The 22,650-nt window shown below is 38.5% G+C and overlaps 3 non-coding genes across 3 annotated transcripts; all 3 read left to right on the top strand.

Annotated features, from left to right (window-relative positions):
• The first annotated feature begins 795 nt into the window (after positions 1-795).
• Positions 796-891, top strand: LOC149005533 (small nucleolar RNA Z122). Its single transcript, XR_016170043.1, has one exon. It is a non-coding gene; the product is annotated as a small nucleolar RNA Z122 (small nucleolar RNA).
• Positions 892-2,381: 1,490 nt separating this feature from the next.
• On the top strand, positions 2,382-2,489 carry LOC149005532 (small nucleolar RNA snoR98). Its single transcript, XR_016170033.1, has one exon. It is a non-coding gene; the product is annotated as a small nucleolar RNA snoR98 (small nucleolar RNA).
• Positions 2,490-2,700: 211 nt separating this feature from the next.
• On the top strand, positions 2,701-2,792 carry LOC149005531 (small nucleolar RNA Z103). Its single transcript, XR_016170054.1, has one exon. It is a non-coding gene; the product is annotated as a small nucleolar RNA Z103 (small nucleolar RNA).
• Positions 2,793-22,650: the final 19,858 nt, after the last annotated feature.

The raw sequence follows: 22,650 nt of genomic DNA, 5'->3' as shown, positions 1-22,650 counted from the left end.
TGGGGGATCCTTCATTGACAAGAGCTTAATTCTGTTCATGTGAGTTTTTGCGGAGCATTTGGTTTAACCACCATTCCTGTTAGAGAGATCTCGTTAAACAGCCATCTATGACACTTAGGCTGACGAGAGCTACTGTTCTTCGTCGCATCGTAGTTAAGGGCTTTGTATCGTTTAATGATCTGAAAAGGGTTGGAATCTTCTAAGCTTTACTGGCTTTTTTATTTTTAATTTCTTTCTATTGACTCTGTTTTTCTTTTCCTGGTTCTTGTAATATCCTAGTATAAAGGGCTGACCTTTCCCTGTACTGGGTGTTAAGAGGTTTGATACAGGTCACAAGATCAAAATTTTTTCTCAAGTTTGCCTTATCTGATTGTGTATTGTACATTATGTGCTGCTGCATTTCGATTTTACCTTGTGGATTCCTGTAGGTGCATTTTTATGTTCTGGATCGCTTTTGGTTGAAATAGTGATTTGGTATCGTTGGCTCAAGTTAGTCATTTCATGGTAATGTGTTTTTAAAAATGTGAATTTTAGTTTCCCTTCTCTGCTTTTTGTCTAGTTAATTGTTAGTCATATCTTAGAATTTTTAATATATTCGGAAAGTTTCAATTAAGTTTTTCTGAGGGGAGTTCTTGCTATGAGTTTTGGGTGTTTTTGACATATCTCCAGCTTTGCCTGTGGATGCTAAGCATCATATCATATTAGTGTTCTGTGTCATTCTAATTTGTTCTGCTCTCTCCATGTTTCTAGGTGATTTGTGTTAAAAATTCATTTGTTCCCCATTCAAATATGTTATTTGGGAAGTGATGAAAACTATATCATGTTTATGCAGAAGCTCCAATTGTTGGGCTATGCTGAATGATTTTTTTTGCACGTCAGTCTGATCCCAACAACTCTTTTGAATATTTTGTCGCCCTAGTGGAGGTCAAGCTTTGGCCTCTTAGGAGATTCCTCAGCCTGTAATCCTTACAATGTTGTTGCCTACAGCCATATTTTGCCATATTTTACACAGACTGGTAAAATGTTTTCTTTGGAAGAGTACTTTTTCCTTTGCTGCACCTGATAACTGTAGAAGTCTCAAACCACTTGTTTCCAAACATGGAATATTTCTACAACCTTCTTTTTCCTCTTCCATCACTACTTAGATTTTAGATTCCTCCTTCTCTTGATGGGTCTTTTGACACCTGCAGCAATATACAATGTTTGTCTAAATGTGGTTTTTGTTCATTATGTTCTGCTTATGGACGGTCAAGTGCTGATTAGAGATTATTCTTCCCCGTCAGTACTTAACATTATTTCATAAGCTACATTGAATTCCAAAGCAACAGTCTTTCCAGTCCTCTTTCTTTTCCCATGTAAGAGGTGACGTGAGGCTGTTGCGTACATCTATTAATTCTTGTTGAGTAACCTTTATATGTGGCTGCAGATGGTCAAAGTTGTGATTGAATTTGAATGTTTAATATGCCTTGTTCCAGAATCCAATACTTACCCTTGTGATCTATCTCTATCAATTCAAGCACTGACCCTTTATATGTGTTAGCAGTGTGCTGATGCCAATTTATTGGACTGAGCCAGACAGGGTAGAAAGAATTAACTTCTTGATTTTGTATACTCCAGGTAAGATGTATCAATAGTTATCCTTTATCATATCCTCTTGCTTCTGAAACTGTATTGCATGTGCATTCAGATGTATCAGTGAGATCCTTCATCCTGTGAAGGCATCAATTATCGCGTGTGGTTTTGATACCTCTCTATAAGGGTGTGTTTTCTGGTTCTTGTAATTCATTCTTAGAAAAGGACATCTGGCCTCTTGAGTAACATGTAGAATCCAGTTCACAAGATTAAATTTGGCTGGGAGTTGTTGAATTCTCTTAGTATGTTACCATAGTTTCTTGTATTTCTGCTCCCGCTGGGGGTTGATTGATGACTTAGTGCATGTTTCCTGGAGTCCCAAAATCTGTCCCTTAATGGTAGTTTTTCTGCCTGTGCTTCCCATTGTTGGGGCTGTGTGATATGGCGCGTGGTTAATCTGAAGTGATTGTGTGAAGAGTTCTTCCGCGTAACTGAATGGAACCCGAGTTAAACCCGAGGTGTACCTAACCACTTGTGTTGAAGTGAGCTGTTTTAGATCAGGATTCTTCCAAAACCGATGACAACAAGGTTCAGAATAAAAAAGAGAATGAAGCTGGCAATTCGAAGAGGGAATACACTTCTGCTGAGAGAATTTTAAGGTTTTGATTCCTGTTGGTATTTCTACTTGGGGAGAGGAGTAAAGTGTTTCAACAGTATGTTTATATGGGGGAGACTGCAAGAGGGAACATCGGCATCTGGTCCCATAGGGTTTCCCTACCCAAAGGTAATGAAATCAGATTGTCAAAATTGTTCTTTTCAATCCAGTCTTGTTTCTCCCCTAAGATTGATCAAGACAGAATTTTAATGCTTACTTTCCTCTTCTTGTGGTTTGTAAGTTTGGCTTTTCTGTCACATTTTCTCCTGTTTTCCAATGAGGATTCTCACACAGATGTCTGCTGCTGCGGTGACTCTTTACATTGCTTTTTATTCAATTCATTGGATTTTGAGGTTTGACTGTCTTCTTTTATATCTCTTTTTCATATTTGCTTTTACATGTGAAGTAAAATCATTTTTGTGTTATATGAGATAATTTTAATTTGGGATGAAAAGTGAGATTGTATATAATGGATGGAAATGATGATTCTTTCCCCGACTGCTCGACTCTGATGACACTAAGCTATCTTTCTCTTTCGAGAATCCAAGCCAGGAATCTGATCCATTGTTTTAAGCAATTGGTAATTTCTCCCTTAGATTTCTTTTCAGTACTTGAATTTTCAGTTCTTTGTCTTCTCAGCTTTTCTTAGTGGCATTCTATTGTTGGGTATGAAGAATCCTGTTTTGAAACAGCTCTTGGTTCAACGCAAGTGGTTTGGTTCAACTTGGATTCAACTCTAGTTCTTTTCATTTAAGTTCCACTTGATCATTTGAACGATCAAGAATTAACATTGCCACATCCTTCAATTCCAATGAAGGGAAACACCCTCTCACAGGCAGGAGAGAATCACGATTCCATTAGCCTTTCTTCAATTCAATGTTTTTCACTTTCCAAATTGTCAAGTGTCACAAGTGCTTATGAATTGAGACTCAGGTTTCCATCATCATGCTTTCATGTATTAACAGTTTGAGAAATAATGAAAATGATAATTTCAGGTTAGCAGACGTTTCACGCTCCATGGAGTGACTTATGCTGAATGATTTTGCACGTCGGTTGATACCAAATTTTTTAATCAATGTATACGAACTTTTGTGTTCTGTCCACCATGTATACAAACTTTAGTGCTCTGTCCTGCAAGGGTATTCTTCATCTTCAGTCTTCACTCTTCACAATGCTATAACTTGTAGACTTCACAATTTGCAGTGAAATATCTTCAGCGATTTCTTTGGTCAAGTGGAAAACTTTGAAAACGTGAAATAACGTTGTTAACAGACATGGAATCTAAATGCAATCTTGTTTTTGCTGTCACTCATGTCTTGACTGTCATCTCTTTATTCATTTGTTAGTTTCTTGTATTTTTTTCTTTTTTTAGGAGAAAAGATAAATATTATAAAACCTTAGATAAGAGATTTTATATGAAAGCATACTAGTCATGGTGTATGTTAAGGCCACATTTCCAATAGATAAACTTAGAAGCCATTGTCTTACGGTATGCGGTTTTTGTTATGATAAAGAGAAATTGGATAGAAGTTATGGTAACTACAACAGTATGAGACATAGTCTTATTACAAGTGGACCCTATTTGTCTATTTGTAATACTAAGTAACCAGTATTTAGTTGTGGCTTGCTTTAAATTACAAACTTCTAGCTTGGATGTGATAGGTATCATTATTGCCAAAATAGGAAAAAAAGGGTAGGGTAGGAGATAGTTGGTTTATCTCTTTGCCTATGGTTAGATATTTTTCAAGTATTTGATCATACCAAATGTATTGTAGATGTACATCAATTTTTTTGTGCATTCTATATTACTGCCCAAGTGGTTTCTTATAAGTGCTTCAAAAGTTGTCATGCTGGGCCTTTCTTTACAATTCCACGATGATTTCATTTTGAACCAGTCCTATACTCCACATGTCTCCATTTGGTTCAGCAGATACACTTGCACACATGAGCGTTGGTGAGTTTCCAAAATTGTTGTCTAATGCAAGCATTTGATACAATTAGTTGATATATTTCATTATTTGTCATTTTAGAATCTTTTGTGAAGATTTTTAAGTCCTTGATCCATCTAGTTACATTATGTAGTAGTTGAGATGGGTTTTTATTATTATATATGTTTGCATTTTTTTTCTAACCAAATGAAATAGCATGTAATTATATAGTTAGAGAAAAATCAAATTTTAGTACGTTTATCTAGGTGATGCTCATTTAAAAAAGAAATGCACAAGTTAAGAAAGGAGTTGTTGTTAATGAATTCCGTTCTTAGGCCTAAAGTTCCTGCCGCCCATATTCTTTTTGTCTAATTGCACAAGATGAAGATATGCCAAATCGATTCTTTTGTGCTCCTAAAAAAAGCACACATCTGGTTTGTTTCCATCCGTTTGGAGATGATCATCTTTGTTGGTAATCCTGCATTTAATAGACGCTAAAAAAATATTTTAAACTATGGATGTATTGGTAACTTCCAAAGGAATTTTCACCATTGAGCTGATGTTGGGAGTGGGTCATGACTATTCCTTTTTGACAATGCAATTCTTGCTAGTTTTGTAGAGAATTCGTCTGATAAAAGAAACAACAATGAGTCCAATGTTGGGGATGCGTTAATTGAAAGAATAGACTGTGATAGGAGAGAGGGTAGTTGGTTTGTGTGTTTCTGATTGTTTGAATCCTTGATACTTTGTTGGTTAGTGTGATAGACTTCATTTCCGATAGCTTGCCGTTGCCCTAAGAGGGGGTTGTAATCACCTATCATGTGATCTATTGTTGAACCTACCCACGGGTCAAATCAGAATTATGTGTCTTTCCATCACCAATTTTTCTCTGTACCATTGTTTGAAGTATGGGGATGATGTTGATAATACTGTTTCATATTCATGATCTTTTTTTTTTTTACTTTTGGTTCAATGATAGACGATTTGGGGAAGTATCGTGCTTTGAGGATTTCCCCCCATAGTAAATTTTAATTGTTGAGGAGTCACCATCTTTGCTTAATTAAGAGGGCACTATTAATTTGCTCCATTCGTTAAACCTTAGTCCTCCCTGTTGTTTAGGTTGCAGCATCGTCCTCAGGAGATGAGTGTTAGTTTATTTATTTTTCCAACCAGAATCTTTGACAAACTGTATCCAATGTTCTATATATAGTTTTGGGAAAGTGAAAACTTGCATTAAATATATAGATTGTGATTGGAGAACAGATTTCATGAGAATTTCCCTTCCTACATAGGATAATGTCGAGGCTTTCCAGCTAGCTAGCTTGTTTCTTATTTTGGCTAGAAGATGTTCAAAGTTTTTTGTTTTTGCTCTAGCATGGAACAATTTAGTTACTGGATAAGATGCATTCTTTTTCATTTCTTGAATGCCTAAAATTGACAAGATTGCTCATTTGTTACCCTAATCCACCTTTCTGGAGAAAAAAACACCACTTTTTTCAAAATTGATTTGTTGTTTTGTTATGTCAGAGAACAAATCAATGGTAGCTTGTAATGTTAGTACATCTATTTTTGTAATGTGTCATCTGCAAAATAGAGGTTGAGACTTCTGGGGCTTTTCTGGCAATTTTGATACCTTTAAAGAGGTTGAGATTTTTGTATTCCATAAGAAATCTAAAGAGGATTTCCATAATGATAAAGAAGATGTAAGGGCTTAGGGGACAACCATGAACCAATGGTAGGGAGTAGGGACAACCATAGAGTTTAACAAAGTACGATGCATAAGATATTAGGGTTTTGACAAGGTTACACCAATGGGTATCAAAACCCCACAATTTTAAAAAAAATTGGAGATAACATCCCATTCAACCCTATCATAGGCCTTGGACACATCTAGTTTGAGTGCAACAAAGCCCGTATTTGCTCTTTTTGTGCTAATGAAATGAAAGATCTTTTGTGCAATCATTATGTTATTAGAGATTTGCCTATTGGGAACAAAAGCTCATTGACAAGGTGAGATTAGGTTTTATAGGCAGGGTTTCAATCTTCTAGCTAGGATTTTAGCCAGGGTCTTATAACTAATGTTGCATAGATTAATGGGCCGGAAGCCCGATATATTTTTTGGAGTTTCAATTTTTGGGATAAAACACAACAAAGTGTGATTAGTGCCAAAGGGAAGATCAAGGTTAAGAAAAAAATTTGCTAACAAAGGAACAAAGCTCAGAGTTAATAAGCTCCCAGTTTTTTTGGTAGAAGTAGGCGTTAAACCCATTCATTCTTGGTGCTTTATGGACCCAAAGAGAATAGGGTAGATTTGATTTTCTCAGTTGATGGTGGTTGGGAAATATCCTATGGGATCAGATTTTGGTCTAGAGGGGGGGAAAGTGCTTCAACAAAATTAGGGTTTAAAGGATTAGAAGAGGTGAGAAGGCTTCACATGAAGCTTGCAAAAGTTGTTGCAATCTTGACATTACCTCTAAAGGTTTGTCCTTCAAACTGCAAGGTTTCAATTTTCTTCCTGTGATAATGAATTTTTTAAGCTAGACGGGCAGTACTTGGTGTTTCTATCTCCATCATAAATGTATTTCTCTCTCGAATTTTGAATAGAATTGTTCTTCGTCCTATACAGCCCATTTGATGGTGTGGATTTTTTGACTAGTGAGATGTGTATTTGAGTTGTTGGTGGCCTGTAGAACATAAATTTCAGCGGAGATTAGTGAAAAAAGATTATCAATATTCCCAAAAACTGACTTGCTCCAATGTTGGAGGTATTTAGATAGATTTGCCAGCTTGATGTGTAATCCCTGTTTAGTATCAATGGCTTAAGCTCTTTTGATAGTATCCATAAAATCGGGGTGTTTATACCAGGCATTTTGGAAATGGAATAATTTCCTTCGGAGTGGTTGGGAGGTTCAATGTAAAGGAGCAAAGGGTTGTGATCAGATCCAATTCTGGGTAGGGTTTTAAGTGAAGCATTTGGAAAGAGAGAAATCCAATTAGGACTGACAAAGGCATGGGCTAGTTTTTCTTTGACCAGATTAGGTGGTTGTTGCATGTTTTACCAGGTGAATTGGTTCGCAGATCTTGCAAGTTGGTGAAGTGAAAAAATTGTGCAGATTTGGAAAAGTAGGTGCAAAGATGATGAAGCTTTGTAAGGTCCTCCTATCTTGTCTTCAGATTTTAAGACCTCATTGAAATCTCCTATGATAAGGATGGGGTGAAAGAGCTTCTCAATTAAGCTATAAAGTTGCTTCCATAACAATTTTCTTTCAGAGTAACAAGGGGGAGCATAGATAGCTATGATTACCCATTTAAAGCTTTTTAGAGAGCACAAGACAACAATGTAGGATTGATGAATCTGAAGGATAGAGGTTTCAATGTTTGGGTTCTTAAGAATGCACAGTCCTCCTTTAAGACCTCTTTTCCCATAACTATTTGAAAAAGTTATAGGTTCAAGATTTTTGAAAAACTTCTTCGTTTGGATAAATAGTTTTTCATGGTTTGACATTTAGTTTCACATAAGAAAACTAAATCTACAACTTGTTTCTTGATGATCTTGGATAAACATTGGGAGGTAAACATTCCATGAGAAGATTTTCATTTGAATAAAGGCTAGAACAGATTCCTGAGGAAACTTAAATAGTAGTAATAAGATATCTTCTTTCCAAAAGCCTCAAGCAAGTGTGTAGAAACAAACAATAAAGATAGGACAGCAAAGAAGAGACAAATATAAACAAAAAAGAAAGACAACTCATAGAGTGCTAGATTAAAGTGAAGTTATCACACTTGATAGAGTAAAATAAAATTCATATAAGATAAATGTTGAAGAGCAGTTTTCACATAAGATAGGGTAAAGTAATAAGCAGATTCATCAAGTTTAAGCATGATACTTTTTCCACCTAATGAGTTTGATGTTGTTAAACCAATAGAAATTAATACTAAAGGCACAGATAAATTGGGTTATACCATTATTGAAGAAACCACTGTAGAGGTGATAAGGGAAGACCTCGAAGGCTTCGGCTACTTGGTCCTGGCTTTCATTCCGAGACTGTGATACTGGCTAGGTTTGATTGTTGTTCATCCTTGACTGCATCAAGTTATTCTGCACAATGAAATTTAAACGAGCCTCAATTCCCAACTTGTAGCGTTGGAAATTTAAACGAGCCTCAATTCCCAACTTGTAGCGTTGAAAGGTGTCCCAAGGTTGTGAGCAAGTGGTTAACATAGAATTAAGATTGTTCTTAAGGATGTCAACAGGATCTTGTTTAGGTAGAGATTCAGACACTCTTCCTCTCTTTCAGTTCTAATGGTTGGCAGGGTTTGGGTTAGGAAGTTGGTTTCTCCCCTGGGCTGAGAGCAATGGCATATGTGGATCAGATTTGGTAGACTCCATGCATGAGCAATAAAAATTGACGTTGTGTGCAGTAACATAATCATTGAAGATCCCTCCATTCTTCTCAAATTTTTTCAGAAATCTTTTGAGAAGTACCTCCCTGGCTTGTGCTTCTTTGTGGATCGGATTTGTTGCTTTAATCTGTTGTTGTTGCCTTGGTTTAGTTCCCCTCTTCTTTTGCTTTTCTTGTTGTCTTCTAGTGTTGTTCCCTTCTAAATTTTCCTTTGTAGTTTTTTAGGTATTTTTGTAACATGATTCATGTTTTGTGCTTCTTCAATTTCTGCTTCTTTTGTGCTTCTTTTTCTTGAATTTTTCCTCTTCTTTTGACAAGAGTTGTTCTTGGTTGTTCTTTTTCCTTTCTTAACTCAGCCTCTGTATCAGTCTCTGAGTGTTCTTCCTCTTCTGAACTTGCTTCTTCTTCTTCTTCATACTCTGCTACCTCTATTTCAATTTCTTTTTCTTTTTCTTCTCCATTTCCCTTTTCTTTTTCCTTTTTCTCTCTATTTGTTCTTCATGTTCTGCTGTTTCTTTCCCATTTCCTTCTATAGTTGTTGTTCTAGCTACTGTAATGGAGTAAGAAAGATTCTCCTTTGATTGATCTTTTCCACTTTCATCAGTTTTTGCAGCTTCTGCATATTTGTCATCACTGTGACCATGACTTGTTGGAGCTTTTCTGCCTTCAGTTTCTTCTACTTCTCTAGAATTTTTGTTGTGTATGTTTCCTTTCTCTGCCTTCTTTTCATTTGCAGGTTCTTGTGCTTCTACAAGTGCTGCTTTCTCTTCGAATCATCTTATTTTAGATCCCTTTGTAGCATCAGCATCTGCAATTTCACATGAGTTTGTGAAACAATTTTTTGATCCTGTGGTGCTAACACCACCATTCCCACCATCAGAGCTGGCCGTGTCACTAGGCCTAGGAGAAAAGGGGGATTTTGCATCAAAACCTCCCCCTGTTGATGAAGCTTGCTTGTGCTCATATCAAGTTGCACAAGGCATGACTTAATAGTGGGGAGATGGATGACTTTGCACTTGGATACAGTGCTGTTGATTGATGGGAATTTCAAAAGCAACAACTGAGAAACTTTCATTGCAATTGAAAGCCTGAGTATCAAGATATAGGTTCAAGCAATCATTGGTTCCCTTGTCATTGGAAGTATTATAGTGTGAATTATCATTCTTCAACAGCTTTTGGTTTGCAAAGCCAAAGGGAAGATTAGAGCCTAAGCAAGGAAAGAGGAACACATCTTCCAAGTTCATTGGAGGAGGTATTGAAGTTCAAATTTAAGAGGTCAATCACCCCCCAAAATATTAGTGCCTCCAAAAGGACTAGTAGTCTCATCCACTGTCATCATAGATGAAAAGGGGATCTCATGAGCAGTATAGATAAGATCTAATGTTGGTAGGGACATATCTTTTCAAGGTCTCTAGTAGAATGGAATCTAGAGAGCCCCCCTTGAATGAGTTCAATTTGTAGCCCCTTCAAGAAATTGTTAATCCCCAAGTTTCCTTTTTGAGCTTGGCCACCAGTGGCAGGACTAAAACCAAATTCCTCTTTGCAATTTTTTGTGAGGTCTTAGCACATTTGAAGCAAAGAGTTCTTACCTCATATAGTAATTGCACAAGTATCCATACTCTCGCAGCTACGGATTGCTGCTTTGAAGCCAACTCTGCTATTGATATCTAGAATGATCTTGACCTTAGTAGAGTTGCTAGGGAGGCCAAGATCCACGGGATTTAGATGTATTTCTACCACTCTACCTATTGGTAATACTCAAAAATAGTTCAATTCAATTAATTGACACGGGAAAGATTCCTTACCTGGATCGCTTTCCCTTTTATGAAGTATTTGCAACGGAAGTAAATCTGGATCCATGTTTTCATTCCACCACCAAAGCTCTACCGAGGAGATTCCACAATCACTAGGAAAGGGAATAATTTCCACAACCCAAATGCCGTGTGGAAGGATGGGATTGTAATCTAAAGAAAAGGAAGTAAACCTCCAATGTGTTTCTTCTTCCTGCGTTTCTTGGAGAGAGGGAGAGAGAGATGGGAGCCGCCTCCTTTTCTTGGAAAGCTTACGTAATGTTAACTCACTCACTTATGCGGTGGTTACCAAAATATATAACCTTATTTTGTAACCGCCCTAATAGTGAGTTTCCAAATTTGCCCTTGGGCATTTAATTTGTTAATTATATTAATAAATTCCAACAGCTCCCACTTGCACAAGGGCAAGTGTTAATCTTTCAATGTGTCCCAGACACACATGTATATCCTAAATATACACATTCAATCTCTCTGCTATGTATCCCAGATACATAGACCTCTTGTGTCCCAGACACACATGTATATCCCAGATATACATATTCAATCTCTTTGCTATGTATCCCAGATACATAGACCTCTTGTGTCCTAGACACACATGTATATCCCAGATATACATATATATTGATCTCTTCATTATGTATCCCAGATACATAGACCACCTGTGTCCCAGACACTAATACCTACACGTGTGAGCCCCAAACTAGAAACCTTCCCAGAAGGCCAGAATGGCTCATCACTCAAATAAACATATCAAATAAGCATTAGTATAACACAATGTCCTAGGTTTATTCAAACTCACCAGATCGAAGGTATCTCGATCCCTCTGAGAGATCACATTCTTGTCCTTAAAATGTTCACTACTGTAACATATACAGTTGGCGCCAACAAACACTTTTAGGGTGCAGTTGAATCAAACCTTTTCTTTTGCCCCATACCATCACTACACTTAGGATTGACTCTTTTCCAAGGTAGTGCCCCTTTAGGTCGAATCAATCATGACCGTAGGTAATACCCCAAAGTAACCACATCAACCCTTTGTTTCATGATGTCGTCGAAAGTCACTAAGAACACTAATGGACCATAAGGTCTAGAACTCACACAATGAGAGGAGCAGGGATCCATCCTCTCATTTCCAATGATCGCTAAGCACACATAGTATGATATACGTGCTATGGTGGAGCATTCTATATACAATAGAACGTATGTCCATCTCAACATCATACATGTCTTAGTCTAGTCGCAACCTCTTGCGCCTAACCTAAGTTGTTTTATTGTCGCCACCCTAGCGCCACATGAAGTACTCGCACTTGGCTCCTATAGGCAACATGAATAGTGGGAATATTCATGTCGATTCTCTTCAGAATAGAGAAACTCATCTTGATTCCAAATCAAGGCGACATCATGATTATGAATTGACCTACACAAAGTCATTCACAATCTGTCTTATCTCTGCTCGCCTCCAAGGCTCCAGAGGCGAATGCTCATGTGAGTGAGCCATTCTCTTGCCTATTGACATATCTTGTTTTATGCTGGAAGAAACACTATCACAGAAAGGGAATAAAAATAAATGCTAGAATGAACTTATATCACTCATTAATAAGAAAGTCTCAATACAAAAGTAAGTCACAATTTAAACAAGCCCAAGGATTTTACATGAGAAATAAAAACATCCTTAACTATAGGTTTGGTAAGAGGGTCAGCTACCATCTGACTAGTAGATATGTGCTTAAGTACAACTTTCTTCCTTGATGTAATGTCTCTAATAAAGTGATATCTCAACTGTATATGTTTAGTCTTCCCATGATACTTGGGGTCCTTGACATAGCTAATATCTACCGTACTATCACAGCAGACAAGGGCAGCCTCTTTGGATGTCATCACAATCCCAGTATGTCGAAGGAATCTCCTCAACCAAACAGCTTCTTGAATTGCAGCTGAGCATGCCATATACTCTGCTTCTATGGTCGAGACGGATATACAAGTCTGCTTCTTGCTACACCACGAAATGGCCCTGCCATTCAGCAAGAAAGCATATCCAGAGGTTGATTTGCGCTCATCAATGTCTCCAACCCAGTCGGCATCACTATAGCCAACTAAGCGCAAATCCAATCCTTGGTAACACAACATGTAGTTACTCGTTCCTTTGAGATATCTCAATATCCTCTTGACAGTTTTACAGTGCTCTATGCCTGGCTTTGATTGGTATCGACTAACCAAACCCATTGCATAACAAATATCCGGCCTAGTACATATCATAGCGTACATTAGACTACCCACTGCACTGGAATATGGAACTCTTTCCATCTTGGTTTTCTCCTCTGGAGTCTTAGGACCCATATCAAGGCTCAAATGCAAACCCTTCTCCACTGGAGTATCAATTGGTTTGCAGTTGTGCATCTGGTATCTCGTCAAGACATTGTCAATATAGGTCTCCTGAGATAAACCTAGTAATCTCTTTTGCCTATTTCTGACAATCTTGACACCAAGCACATAGCTTGCTTCACCCATGTCCTTCATATTAAATACGAAGGACAACCATTTCTTAATGGTTTCCAATAGCTGCTTGCTATTGCTAGCCATAAGTATGTCATCTACGTACAATGTCAGAATGACATAATTACCATCAGATCTCTTGGTGTAAACACAGTGGTCTTCCTCAAGCATGGAAAAACCTTTTTCCATCATAGCTTGGTGGAAGCGCACATTCCACTGTCTAGATGCTTGCTTTAAGCTTATATATGGACTTCTTAAGCTTGCACACTTTGCGCTCAAGTCCATTAGCTTCAAAGCCTTGAGGTTGATCCATATAGATCTCTTCCTCAAGTTCTCCATTGAGAAAAGCAATTTTTACATCCATCTGATAAAGCTCCAAGTCCAACTGAGCTACAATGGCTAGAATGAGGCGAATTGAGGCAAACCTAACCACAGGGAAAAAAGTTTCCTCATAATCAACGCCCTCTCGTTGGGTGTAGCCCTTAGCCACTAAATGAGCCTTGAATCTCTTAATAGATCCATCCGCCTTTCTCTTGATCTTAAGAACTCACTTGTTCCCAAATGTCTTTCGGCCCGGCGGCAAGTCAACCAAGTCCCAGACATGATTAACTTTCATCGGCTCCAACTCTTCCTCTTATTGCTTTCAACCATTCCTTTGAGCTTGACCCCGCAAGAGCTTCCTACATGCTCTTCGGTTTATGCTCATCGACTGAAGTCATCTCACAGTCGATCTCTTCAGGAGTTCCCATGTAGGCTTCATCCTCTATGTTGAAACGTTGACGAGGAACTTGCCAGCGCCCACTATGGCGCAAGTGCATGTCAGATTGCTCACCCTTTGAGGTAGCTATCACATCTGCACTCCCACTCCCACTAGGATCTTCTGGATGAACCCTAGGTTCATTATCCAGAATCTGAATCCCTGGAGTGACAAGATCACTGTCTTGTATCTCAAAGAATTCCAATGATTATTTGTTAACTCCTAAAAGAGATGGAAAATCATTCTCCAAGAATGTTGCATCCCTAGACTCAAGTTCCGTTCTCCTCTCACTCTCATCTAGTCCAATGAAGACATGGCCCTTTGAGGGTTCAGAATATCTCACAAAAATACACTTTTGGGTCTAAGCTTTCCATATTGGTGAGAAGTAGAGTAAACGTATGCTGCACATCCCCATGCACGCAAGTAACTCAAATCTGGCTTCCTTCCGGTCCACAACTCGTATGGTGTGGAAGGAACCGATTTGGTTGGAACTCTGTTGAGGATATAGGCAGCAGTCAGCAAAGCATCTCCCCAATAAAAGATGGGTAGATTCCTAGCGCCATCATGGATCTCACCATGTCTAGCAAGGTTCTATTCCTCCTCTCAGCAACCCCATTTTGCTTTGTGTGGAGTCCCTGGTATAATAAGTTGTCTAGATTTTCCCTTTTTCATCACACAACCCTTTGAACATATCGGAGAGTTACTCTCTACCTCTATCCGTTCTAAGAGTTTTAATCCTTTTATCTAACTGATTCTCAACTAAGCTTATGAATTTCTTAAAGCATTCTAGAGCTTCTAACTTATGAGAAATTAGATAAATGTGACCATACCGTGTATAGTCATCTATGAATGTGATGAAATAAGTCTGTCCTTTTCTAGTATGCACATTCATGGGTCCACACACATCTGAATGGATAAGTTCTAAAGGAAGAGAGGCTCTCAAAGCTTTTTTAAATGGTTTTCTAGTTGCTTTTTCTGCTAGACATGACTCACAGGTTGGCAAATCAGACAGTGAACCTTGGCCTAAGAGACCTTCTCTTGCCAACTTGTTTATCCTTTCTAAGTCAATATGTCTTAGTCTAGCATGCCACAAATTAGAATCAATACACACAATATCTTGGCAAACAAAAACACTACTATAATTAAATGAATAATCAATTGTATCCAATACAATGAAACCATTCAGAAGAAAACCATAACCATAAACTATATCACCCAAATACAAAACCAAAGAATTGTTTTCAAATACAATTCCAAAACCATGTCTCATAAACCACTCTTGTTTCTGTTCCCACCTTTGTTACTTTGCCTAGACCATTGAGGTTGAGCTCTCTCCTTCTTGCGCTTGAAGCCTGAACCCTTACTAGTGCTAGCTTCAGCAACAAGTACTTCAGTGTGAGGAGCATCGGCCAACATCCGATCGTCCTCTAGCTCAAGGTGCTTGGCAGCTTGATCAAATGTCTTGACCTCATTAGCATGAGTCAAGAAGATCTTCATATGCTCCCAAGACTTAGGCAATGACCTAATGACTGCAGACTTGCTCCTTATCAGTCTTTTGGCGCCCACATGAGCTCAACTCACTAATCATGTTAGACATGATGGTTATATGTTGCCTCATGGTGTGACCCTGGCGCATTTTATAACAGTCAAATGTGAGTCTGAGCTGGCGGCCTCTTGTGGTGGAAGTCCCTATGTACTGGAACTTCACAGCCTCCCACAAAGACTTTACAATCCTATGCTTCTCAAACATAAGCATCAGGTCATCCCTCATGGAGCTCAGGACTGTAATCCTGGCTACCTAGTCTTTCCTCTTTCAAGCATTGTATGTCTCAAGGTCTTTGCGATATTGTGCAGTGGTACCTTCCTCAGGTGGGGACATGGTCTAGTTTATGGTTTTCAGCATGTTCTACTCTTCTAGGAGGTACTGCACCTTTCGGTGCCAGAGGTCATAATTCCTCTCATTTAGTTTATCTCATTTCGCAGTCAGCAACAATGCTTTTGGTAGCAGCCATTTATTCTAGAGATATTACATACAAGAATGAGTTCAATTAATCTAGCATAAAAAACAACTCATGCAACAGCAAATCATACTAGCATAGTCAACCTACAAGATAAGCATTTAAACCAAAAGAGATGCTAACAAACATTCAATCAAATTCTCATGCAAACCCACATAGACTTATATACTAGTTTCATTCTGTGCAAGAAACATTATTGATAGACCCAAAAATAAAAAACAGTTTTATTAAAATAAAACATGCAATCATGTTAATGCTATGAGGTGGTTCACACAGAACACTTTTACCTCATTAGCTCCCACTAGGCCCAATTAGGCCCTCAATGCTCAAACATCACATAGATTGTGAGCCATTGATGTCCAGTAAATAGAAACACATTCAAAACTAGACAAATTCTCAGACAGATTTTGAGACGGCTCTCCGTCTGGCTTTCTGCAACCAGACGGATGACCGTCTCCTAGACAGAAAATCCGTCTGGGTCACTGTGTTCTGTCAGACCAATAGACGGACAACCGTCTGGTCCACAGTGACCAAAAAACAACGTTTTTTGGATTTTTTCATGAACGGATTTTTTTCTTCAAAAAACGGTAAAACACATTTTTTTTTTCACCCAAAAAATCATCCAAAAACACATGAAAAAAATCCAGCAATAAATATTAAAAAAATATATATTTATCACGGATTATCAATTCATGCAAAAAATCATAAGTGAAATTTACAAGTATCCTCCCATTCGGATCCGAACCCAAAACATAAGGGTTTCCAAAAACCCTAACAATTCTCCCATGGGTTTCATATTAAACCCTAGATTCTCCGTGGGTTTCCATAAACCCTTGATCCTCCCATTGGATCCATACAATGAAATTAAACAATGGGGAGGAACAAAGAACCGTGAGAACCAATGGCTCTGATGCCAATGTTGGTAATACTAAAAAATAGTTCAATTCAATTAATTGACACGGGAAAGGTTCCTTACGTGGATTCGCTTTCCCTTTTATGAAGTATTCGCAACGGAAGTAAATCTGGATCCACGTTCTCGTTCCACCACCAAAGCTCTACCGGGGAGATTCCACAATCACTAGGAAAGGGAATAACTTCCACAACCCAAATGCCATATGGAAAGGATGGGATAGTGATCTAAAGCAAAGGAAGTAAACCTCCAATGGGTTTCTTCTTCTTGCGTTTCTTGGAGAGAGGGAGAGAGAGATGGGAGCCGCCTCCTTTTCTTGGAAAGCTTACGTAATGTTAACTCACTCACTTATGCGGTGGTTACCAAAATATATAACCTTATTTTGTAACCGCCCCTAATAGTGAGTTTTCAAATATTCCCTTGGGCATTTAATTTATTAATTATATTAATAAATTTCAACACTACCAATAACAGTAGCAACTCTGTGGACAAGACGATAAGAGAAAAGCTCAGGGCTTATTCCCCTCAGTTGAATCCACACTGCTATAGGTGGAAGAGTCTCATTTGATCTGGATTCAGTATAGGCTTGAATGACAAATGTAGAAGGGAAGTTCCCAGCCTCCATGGGGAAAGAGAGAAGACTTGGTTTCTCCTCTCTTCCGAGACAAAGGTAGCCTTGAACGAGTCAATTCCAGCATATAACACCTGCAGAGCTCCTAAGTGAGCCCACAAGGTAGCAAGTTTTTTGCCTATAGCCAATATAGACTTAGTTTGGAGACCAATAGCATACCCATATAAGATTTTGTTGTCCTCAATCACCGAAGGAATGTGTATGTCATTGCTTAAGGCCCAAGAACCTTGGTAGTTCACTTCCTTCCAAGATAGGGCCCTTCCTTTTTTCTTGTCATTGTGAAACAGAGGACGTCCAGTACCAACCACAGGGGGAGGGGGTGTTGCGAAGGGCAAGGTGAGTTTGTCCATGATGAAGGCCTTAACATTCGGATTGCAGCTTAGAGGTTAGGAGAAAAAGCAAAGAGGATTGCAGCTTGCCAGTAGCAGCAAGCACTCGGATGATGAGATAACCAGTATAGATGGTAAAAAAGGTGAGACATCCTTTCATTAAGGTAGGTGTTCGTACAGGTTTTAAAGAATGTCAAATCCAGGTTTGAAACACGCTATTGAGAGTAAGTTTTGGACTTCACAAGTTGCAGTTTCAGATTTTGGGCTGAGGTTTCACAGGGGCATTGGTTATGATGGGATGGTTATGCCCAGCATCTAATTGCACAATACTTGAGTGTTAGTCATGCAATAAACAAAGAACTTAAGAGAACTTACCATCAGCGTATATATCTCAGAGTTTAGCCCAAAGAGCCAAGGCCTAGCCTCCCAGCAGAGATCTAAGCTACATAAGTTCCATCAATAATAAAAGTCCAGCATAATGGTTTAAGACAGATCATGATGAGTGCGTGGGTTGTTAGGATATGGGAGGAGTTTGGTTGAGAGAGAAATTAAGGGATAAAACTGTAGCAAAAGGGAGAGATGGTGGAATATAGATCTTAGTACAGAACAGGCTAGACCGCAGATCAGAGAGGGAGCTCAAAATATCTAAGAGATCACAATAAGAAAGATGGACACTGAAGAAAGATCAAAGACTGTTACTGCTGCTTCTCGTAAACTTGAGACTGCTTTAATGGTATGCGATTTGAAATCACAAATTTGTAGGTTCACAATAGAGGTTAGTGGTGTTGCCACAAATGGGATCAAATTTAGAGGGTAGGGTGTGTTTTTGTTACGGATATACCGTCAGTGTGTGGTTAGGTATACGGTTAGTATATGGTTAGTCATATATCTTTTGTAATCTACTATAAATAACCTTTGTACTTTACATTTAGACTATTGAAATACATTTCTACAGTTTCTCTACATGGTATCAGATGGTGCTACTGGTTCTACTGCATTTGCTGCTGTCAAGAGTGTCTTTTCTGCTAATAAGAGTGCATTTTCTGCAACTTCAAGAAAAAGCACCTGTGCATTTTCTGCATTTTCTGCTGTTAAGAATGAAGTTTCTGATGACAAGAATGTATTTTCTGCTGTTAAGAATGAAGTTTCTGATGACAAGACTGTATTTTCAGCTGTTAAGAATGAAGTTTTTGATGACAAGAATGTATTTTCTGCAACTACAAGAAACTGTAACAGTAACTTTTCTGCATTTTCTGTAACTGCAGTAGACTGGCATAGAAGATTAGGTCACCCAACCTCTTCAAGAACTGCTGAAATTCTAAGAACAATTGGTGTTACAAGTTCAGCAGTTTTTCCTTCTTGTAATGCTTGTAAATGCTCTAAAAGTCATCGTTTACCTTTTCATATTTCTGAATCTGTTAGTCGTGGTCCTTTGGATGTTGTTCATAGTGACTTGTGGGGACCAGCCCCTTTTGTAAGTTTTGATGGTTTCCGTTACTATCTCGTGTTTGTTGATCAGTTTACAAAGTATACATGGGTCTATCCTATGAAATACAAATCAGATTTGTTAACTGTTTTTCAAAGATTTAGGATCTTGGTTGAGACTCATTTTCAGACCCAGATATGCTCTCTTCAAACTGATGGTGGGACAGAATTTCAAGGATTGTTCAACTATCTTGCTGATAATGGGATTGCTCATCGGATTTCATGTCCTTATACCCCTTCTCAAAATGGTACAGCTGAACGAAAACATAGACATATCATTGAATCCGGTTTGGCATTGCTGTTCCAAGCTCATCTTCCTCAAATTTTCTGGACTGTGGCTTTTCAAACTACTGTTTATCTTTTTAATCGGATTCCTCTTCATGTGTTAAACCACAAAACACCATTAGAAGCTCTCTTTGGGTTCCAACCTGATTATGCATCTTTAAAAGTCTTTGGATGCCTATGTTATCCATGGCTACAGTCTTATGCTTGTACTAAGCTCCATCCTCGCTCCAGGCCTTGTGTTTTTATTGGGTATCCGTCGGCCTACAAAGGTTATATGTGTTATGATCCAGCTACAAACAGAACATTTATTTCAAGGCATGTTGTGTTTGTTGAAGATCAATTTCCTTATAGTATGTTGCAGAATTCTGCTTCTTCTACATCTGTTGAAAGCTGGTTGCCGGTAGCTGAGTCACTTGCTGTTCCTTCTTCATTATTACCAGCATCTGGAGATTCTTTACATTCATTTTCTGCTGCACCATCTCCGGTTAATTCTGCAATTGGATCTGCTGTTATGGATACCTGTGTTGTAAGATCCAATATGGATATTTGTACACACGATATTACAAATTTTAATAATAGCATCCCCAACCCCCTGTGTATTGGGCCTATGGGTGAGTTGGGTTGCAATGGGCCTACAGAAGGTAACCCAACTCCAACACATGTTCCTGATTTACCTCAAGTGTCATCTTCAGCTACTAGGCCTAAAGATTGCGTTCCTAGACATGACAATGTCACTATCAGTGATTGTGTTCAGGAATCAAATGATGTTACAGCAAGACCATTTGAGCATCAGGCTTCTATACCACTAACAGAAGCTGCTTCAAATTTACATCATGATGCTCCTATATTGTCATCTCATCATATGACTACTCGGTCTAGGATGGGTACTTTGAAACCTAAATTACGCCTCAATCTTTTTGCTTCTACAGCTGAGGATGCTGTTCCTACTACGTATTCTCAAGCTGCAAAATCTGAACATTGGCGAAAAGCTATGCATGAAGAAATTAATGCCTTGGTTCAAAATGGTACTTGGGTTTTGACACCATCTTTGCCTACTCAAAATATTATTGGCTGCAAGTGGGTTTTTCGAATTAAACGAAAACCAAATGGTTCAATAGATCGTTATAAAGCTCGGTTAGTTGCAAAGGGTTTTCATCAACGCCCAGGATATGATTTTGGTGATACATATAGTCCTGTTGTAAAACACACTACAATCCGCATCATTCTTTCTATTGCGATCTCCAATCATTGGCCTATTCGACAACTTGATGTCTCTAATGCTTTTCTTCATGGGGATCTTAACGAGGCGATTTTTATGGAGCAACCAGCCGGATTTATTGATCCAACTTGTTCTACTCATGTGTGTCAGTTAAAAAAGTCTCTCTATGGCCTCAAGCAAGCCCCTCGTGCTTGGTATACTAAACTTACTACTTTCATTGGCTCCCAAGGATTTGTTGGGTCGCATACTGATACTTCCTTATACATTTACAAATCTGTGGATGTGACAATTTATGTTCTCATCTATGTTGATGACATTTTGGTCACAGGGACTAGTCTTTCTGCTATTTCATCTCTTATAAAATCTTTGGCCACTATCTTTGCTATTAAAGATCTTGGTGATTTGCACTATTTTCTTGGTATTGAAGCACTTCGCACCCCTGAGGGCTTGTTACTTTCTCAACACAAATACATTACTGATCTTCTGGTTCATACTAAGATGAAAGAAGCTAAATCGCTTTGCCACTCCAATTGCTTCTGGTGCTTTATTATCCATCACTGATGTCACTCTTTTAGAGGATGGAACTGAGTATCGTCATACTGTTGGAGCTTTGCATTATTTGGCAAATACTAGACCTGATATTGCTTTTGCTGTAAGTCATGTTTCACAATTTATGCACTCTCCTACTGATCTACATGGGGGGGCTGTCAAGCGGATTCTTCGTTATCTTCAGGGTACTTCTACACAGGGTTTATATTTTTCCTCGACTTCTTCTATGACTATGACTGGGTACTCTGATGCCGATTGGGCGGGTTGTCCTGATGATCGCTGCTCAACGACTGGTTTTTGTGTTTTCCTTGGCCGTCATCTAGTCTCATGGGGATCTCGCAAGCAACGTACAGTTTCTCGCTCCTCTACTGAGGCTGAGTATCGTGCTATTGCTGCTGTTGCTGCTGAGATGATTTGGGTTCGCTCTTTATTTCGAGAGCTTGACATTTTTCTTCCGACGGCCCCCGTTATTTGGTGTGATAATATTGGGGCTACCTACATGACTGCAAATCCAATTTTTCATGCTCGTACAAAGCATGTTGAAATTGACTTTCATTTTGTTCGAGATCTTGTGGCCACACGACAATTTTCTGTTCAGTTTCTTTCTTCCATTGATCAGCTGGCTGACTTACTTACTAAGGGTTTGCCTCGTCCACGTTTTTTATCGCTTCGGGACAAGCTTACGATCATAGAGCCGTTGCGCTTGAGGGGGCGTGTTACGGATATACCGTCAGTGTGTGGTTAGGTATACGGTTAGTATATGGTTAGTCATATATCTTTTGTAATCTACTATAAATAACCTTTGTACTTTACATTTAGACTATTGAAATACATTTCTACAGTTTCTCTACAGTTTTGCTTGTTTTGAACCAAATTTCCTTGATCTGTGCTCCTTCATGCAGTGCAGTTTGAATGGCTTTGATGATTTGACATAGAAGCTCATCCAAATATTTTCATCTTGTACATGCTTGTTCTAAGAAATTGGAAATTGTTGTCCCAAAACAGGCCCGCCCTCTAGTTGAAGCAGTTTAGCCGTTCAATAGATATCCCAGCACACAGTAACATGGTTAAGTGAAGAAATTTTTTAATAGAATAAAAGCAAGAAGATGGGTTTTCCTTCGATTGTACCAAGGTTCGTTGGTTGGTTTGGTTGTAATTTAAAATCTCCTATCCATTTATTGATAGAATTCACTATCCTTAGTGGTTGGGGTCTTTTGTTATTACAAACCTTTGAGTTTCTCTCCATCCATATATAGTAACAAGTTACTATAAAAACTGAAAAGAACCATAGTTTTTTGTCCCTATCAAACCTTGCTTGAAGTAAAAGTAACTTGCACAAAGCAATAAAGGAGTCGTTAGCTAGTAAATTGTTTTGTCTTCAATCCTAATGGTCCGACAGCTCATATCCTCTTTGTCTAGCAGCACAAAAGGAAAGTGTGTCAGGTTGATTCATTAGTATGACTACATAATTCACAAGTTGGGTCCGGTGACGTCCATGGAGAAATGACTCTCTTGGTCGGTTAACCTGCATCAAGATGCCAGAAAATGATTTAAACTTAAGATGAGATGGTAACTTCCAAAAAAATTTCCACCATCTTAAATACG

Source organism: Hakea prostrata, chromosome 9 (genome assembly GCF_041222555.1).
Source record: "Hakea prostrata isolate BN-2017 chromosome 9, UWA_Hpros_2, whole genome shotgun sequence".
NCBI classification, from domain to species: domain Eukaryota; kingdom Viridiplantae; phylum Streptophyta; class Magnoliopsida; order Proteales; family Proteaceae; genus Hakea; species Hakea prostrata.
The sequence above is the reverse complement of the archived record's forward strand: the minus strand, read 5'-3'. Positions and strand labels throughout refer to the sequence as shown.